The following is a 6,164-nucleotide window of genomic DNA, read 5'->3' as shown; positions in this document are numbered from 1 at the left end:
TGATAGCCACCTATCTAAATATGTTCCTATTACTTATTTACATTTTAGTCATCCCCCTTCCTGGCCCTCCTCCACCAGCCCCCTCCCCCTTCTCCTCTAAGAGGGTGCTCACCCACCCACTCCCACCTTAGCCCTCCAGCTTCTCCTCCCACTGAGGCCAGACAAGGCAGTCCTCTGCTACATATGTAGCTGGGGCCACAGACCAGCCCATGTACACTCTTTAGTTGGTGGTTTAGTCCCTGGGAGCTCTGAGGAGTCTGGTTAGCTGATATTGTTCTTCCTATGGAGTTAGAATCCCCTTCAGTCCTTCCCCTAACTCTTCCATTAGGGTCCCCAGCTCAGTCCAGTGGTTGGGCTGTATTGGCATCTGTCTCAGTCAGGTGCTCGCAGAGCCTCTCAGAGGACAGCCATACCAGGCTCCCGTCTGCAAGCACATCTGGCATCAGCAATAGTGATGAGGATTTGGTGTCTGCACATGGATGGATCCCCAGGTGGGGCAGTCTCTGGATGGCCTTTCCTTCAGTCTCTGCTCCACTCTTTGTCCCTGCGTTTCCTTTAGACAGAAACAATTCTGAGTGAAGTAACCCAAACCCAAAAGGACATACGTGGTAGGTACCGATAAGTGGATATTAGCCAAAAGGCTCAAAATACCCACAATACAACTCACAGGCCATATGAAGCTTAACAAGAAGGAAGGCCCAAGTGTGGATGCTTCAATCCCACTTAGAAGGGGAAACAAAATAATCACAGGAGGTGGAGAAAGGGACCTGGATGGAAGAGGGGAGGGGGAAGGGGAAAAGGGGTGCTCAGGAGCCAGTGGGGAAAACAGGAGAGAAGCCCAGAGGGCCAAGAAAATAAATAGAAATATGCATCAGTGTGGGGTAGGGGGCCAGGGAACCACTAGAAAGTCCCAGACACCAGGGATGTGAGGGGCTCCCAGGACCCAACAGGGATGACATTAAGAAATCCCCAACAGTGGGGAGGTGGAAGCTGAAGAGACCACCTCCAGTAGATAGACAACTTGAGGGAAGGGGCCACCCACCCATCTATTTCTAACCAGAGTCACCCTAGTGCTGGGTGCTGGGTCTCAGGGTGTGTGTGTCTATATATATTAAAGGTGTGTGCCACCACCACCAGCTTGGTACCATTTCTTCTTTTTAAATTTTATTTATTAATTTTTATACAAGTACTCTGTCTTCACGCACACCAGAAGAAGGAATCAGATTCCAATGCAGATGGTTCTGAGCCACCATGTGGCTGTTGGAAATTGAACTCAGGACTTCTTGAACGCCAGCCTGCTCTTAACCACTGAGCCATCTCTCCAGCCCCCATTTCTTAATGAAGTTAGTTCTTCTGAAAGCAACCTCTTGTGTGCTCTACAAAAGCTGACGGGAAGTGACTCTACACACAGCTGAAGAAGGAAAGTCTGTCAGGCAATGGTGACACACATCTTTAGTCCCAGCACTCAGGAGGCAGAGGCAGAAAGATCTCTGAGTTCCAGGCCAGTTTAGTCTACAGAGTGAGTTCCAGACAGCCAGTGCTACATAGAGAAACCCTGCCTCAAAAAAAAAAAAAAAAAAAAAAAAAAGGCAGAAGAAAAAGCCCTACAGTGTGAGTGTGGAAAGAAAAAAACCTCTAATGCACAATGCACCTAATCTGGCAGACTTGCTGTGGAAAGTCAGGGGTAGGAGTAGGGGTGTAGGGGTGTGTCCCACCTTCTCAGAGAAGGGGAAGGGAGATAGGGGAGAGGGACTCAGAGAGAACCAAGAAGTGGAGCAGCTTTTGGGATGTAAACAAATTGATTAGTTAAAAGAAAAAGAAAAGAAAAAGTAAATGGAAAAAACCCTCTGGTTGAATGTCAGGTGTACAGCTCCTCTAGAATCACCTAGGCCCTAATTAGTCAGCAATCTGCTCCATAAAGTGCATTCAAAATCTGCTACAGTGAAACCTTTTAGTTCTAAAGGAACTCTCCAAATGAAATGTCAAGTGCATAATGTAACATTTTTTCTCTAGACCACATTGCCCTGTTAAAACGGCTGTATTGTTAATTAAACAGGTGTAATCGGTGTCTGAGATTCACATGTAACCTGCTAAAAATCCAAGAAAAGATTGTAAGCTTTAGCAGAAGTGTAAAGTGGGGGAGGGAGGGGGCTTTTTACCCATCTTTTATTTGTAACCAGTTCTCTGGGAAGGAAAAAAAAATAAAAAATAAATTCTGGCCTTTGGGTGCAGAGAAGAAAAGGTAAGAGCCAGGTTGAATGGGTGTGTGCAGTGTGACTCTGCCTACGACCCCTGATGTATTCTCTAATGGTTTTGGAAAGACCTCCCCTGGGTAGGAAAAGATGAGAGTTTCTGAATCCACTGAAGGGATAAAAAGAGCATTATTAACCGACTCTCTCTACTAGAGTCCTGCCTTGTAAGCTCCTTGAGTGTAGGACCTTTAAGTGTGGCAGTGAAGGCAATTACTCGCTAGGAAGGAGCTGAGGGGGCTCGGGATGCTTGGTGTTTTCACGGGACTTGAAGGTACATGTGTCCAAAGCATGAAGCTTCTTCAGCATGGCTAATGTTAAATTAACCCTGTCCCGACACTTCACAGCCCCATGGGAATAACCTGGGTCACCTTGTAATCGGGACAGCTTTCCTAGAAGAGGTAGGTAGTCTTTTAAAGGCAAAAGGAAGTCAACGAGATGAGAACTCAAAAGAGCGAGCAAGCAATATCACTAACGTGTTTTTCCACCGAATTCAGACGCCAGAGCATTTAGTCGTTTATCTATTTCTTTCATACCAGAGGCATATTGTTAAATTGGTTAATGGGAAGGAAAAATGTTTAAGAGATAATGTTATTCTTTATGAGAGGAGCCATCTGTGGATGAGTCCTGAATGTCCCCGGATACGGAAGAGAGGAAATGTTGTGGAATTTCACGTCTGTCTTCTTTGCTGTCTTTATCTTGGGTAGGCTATGACAAACATAATCACATTTATCTCCTGGAGCATAAAGGGTTTTAATCACCCTATTAGCCAGGATGACATTTTTCACAGACTTAAAAAGGAATAGAGCAGACATTATCTCCCCATAAGCAATCCTTTTCATGGAGACTGAGCACTAGAAACGCAGCCATTTCCCATCTAAGCCAACATTAAGGAGGCTTTCGGTAAGATGTGGCTTCCGCTGCGTGTGTGCTAAGCTTTATTCTTAGAACCATAAGCCCACAGCTGTTGGAGAAAGCCACACGGAGAAAGCACGGTGGGCAGAGAAGAGCAGACCGCTGCCGGTGACACAGGCCATGCCCACCCAGACCTCTTCAGAAGAGAGAAAGAGCAAGTAGGGGGCGGGGCTTAGCAACGTGGTTTGACTAGAAGAAACAGGATTCCAGTGGGATGGAGAGTTAGCATCTGCCCCTAAGCCCTTCAGAGCCAAGGTGGCTCACAGTGACTTTGGTTACTGTCCTCCTCCGAGCTCCAAGGAGCATGACACTAAGACGGGCTGAGCCTGCTCCGCCAACAGGAGGAAACCAAGCTTGGCACACCAAGTCTGTCTGATGCGTGTTTACGGTCCTGGTTATTGTGGACTAAACTCGCAAATTAATCCCTGCAACCTAAGAAGGAAGCAAAGAAACTGAAGGGAGACAGAGACAAAAAATAATTAAAAACCACTGAATATGGCTATTTCACTTGGGGCAAAATTTATTCTCTCCTAAGTTTTAATTGGAAATAATGTTGTTTATAGGCTCTTCTTTGAAACAGAGTGGGGTACAAGTAAAAAAGAGAATTCTTCAAACACTTCAATTCCCCAAGAAATAGTATAATACATATTTTAATAATATTTTATCACATTCAGTTTACGCGTTTCTCCTTCAGGCCAAAAGCCTTTGCCTAATTTATCGTATCATTAATATACTAATACACTAATATACAAGAACAGCCAAGGTCTCTTGCTGTCCTTAGAATTGTTGAGGGTTGAGGACTGTGGGTCTGTGAGTACCCAAGAGGAAAACAAGAACCCCTCACCACAGTGCATTAGTCAATAACAAGGAGGCCAGAGGAAATTCCATCTGATGGCAGATGACTCAGTCTGGGAGGAAATCAGAAGATATTACTAAGAAACATAGTTTCAGTATTAGTAGTGATTCAGAACCTTAACATAAACATATCCTTTTTATGTACACTGATCAAGTCCTTTGCCTCTTTGTCAGCTAATGAGCCGTGGTGACATTCTAAAAAGGACCAATGCTTAAATATTAAAAAAAAAAAAAAAAAAAAAAAAAAAAAAAGCAAGTGAGGTCTGACAAGATGGCTCAGTGGGTAAAGCCACTTGCTCCTAAGCCTTATAACCTGAGTTCAATCCCTGGGACCCACATGGTGGAAGGAGAGAACAGACTCCTACAAAGTTGTCCTTTGACCTCCATATGAGCTGTGTGGCACCAGTGTAAGAAAGATGAACAAGTGTGCTTTTACAATAGGCAGGTGACTGTCTAAATATGCTCACAGACATAAGGGTAAAAGCCATGTTTGACAGACTATCCTGAGAAGGCAACTCGGGTAAGCTGAGCAAACCTGCTGTGTTTATAACACCTGCTTGACTGAAAGGCAACACAAAGAGACCCTTCCGGCTGTCCTTGACACTTCCGGCTGAGGTAGTTTGTCCAGGTTTGTAGATTTCACAGTGGCTAACAGAGGGCCTGATGTTGGGAGAGAAGGCCCCTTATAGGAGACTTTGCTCTCAACTTCCTTGCAAGCAGCTCTGGTTTCCCTTTCTTGCACAAATGATTGTGGGAAGAGATCTGTGAAAAGAACACATCATCACAGTTCCCAGCTCCTACACAGCACAGCCCTTGCTGGGAGGATTTGCCTGGGTGAGTTACACTGGTCCCAACTAGGTTTGTTCAGAACTGGAGGGAGCTTCGAAGCACACCCGGCTCGCTGGTACGTGGCTCTGCCCAACACCACACTGACAACCTGTATGTTTTCCAAACATTCCCCACACAAGAACGAGGTCACCCCCCCCACACACACACACAAGAGTCATCACAATTTAATGTGTGAATCTGGGATGGTAATGGCTAATCTTGGTTGCCAAGTTGATTGGACTAAGAAACCAGTAGGAGATGGTGAGCCACGCCTCTGTGTGAATACACCATGGTAGTTGTAGATCTCGAAGGCTCTGGCATGATCATCTAATGGATTCACAATAGTACCATTCTGTGTATATGTGAAAGACAGGAGGCAGGACCGGAGGGGGGGGGTTAGAAGGGGCTGGAGCACATTGGGAGGGTTCTTGTGGGTATATTAGCCCTGGCCTTCCTATCTTTCTGAGTCCTGGTTGTGACAATGTGAGTTACTCTGTTATCCCGATGTACCCTACCATGATAGCTAATTTCTCTATAGCCATGAGCCAAAATAAATCCTCCCTCATGTAAGATGTTTCTGCCTGGGTTCTGTCACAGAAACAATAACACTAACCCAGAAAGCAATGAGATGCAGTGTGTGCAGGACTGGGGTGGGCAAGCTTTGCAGTATTTGAGTATTACCTCAGGGGTAGGAATTGAGGCCGGATCTAAAAGCCCAAGATCAGAGAGCCCCCAGAGAAACACCCGCACTCCAGGCTGACCTCATCAGCCTCGGGTTCTTCCCTCAGGGTCTGGTCTAGGTCTGCTCTAATCACCTGATAAATACAGGTAAGAGGGAAGTGGGAAAAGGTCAAACTCAGCCAGGAAGATAAATCTCAAGGAAACAAACTGCATGAAAGTGATTTTCTCATTGGTTTTGGGGGCCTAGGGGTGGAGCTTTTATCTTCCAGCTGATCACACAGGTTTCACACTCAAAGCTGTTAAGGCGTTTACCAACTTAGAAGAAACGGTACACGTGACTATCTGGCCAGTGTTCCTCCAAATGACCTGGAGATGAGATGAGAGGCAGCGATGCCCAGAGCCATGTCCCCTGATGGGCCTCTCCCTTCATTTCTGAAGCCTCATTCTGCCCATTTGTTGCACCTGCATAATACTGAGCCTCAGGCTCCTCCCTCATCTCCAGGCTCCTCCCTCATCTCCAGGCTCCTCCCTCATCTCCAGGCTCCTCCCTCATCTCCAGGCTCCTCCCTCATCTCCAGGCTCCTCCCTCATCTCCAGGGTGGAGGAGTCTGTTTTGTATCCCGACAGACACAGCTG

The sequence above is a fragment of the Micromys minutus genome (assembly GCF_963924665.1).
Source record: "Micromys minutus genome assembly, chromosome: 30".
NCBI lineage: Eukaryota > Metazoa > Chordata > Mammalia > Rodentia > Muridae > Micromys > Micromys minutus.
This window is presented reverse-complemented; position numbering follows the sequence as displayed.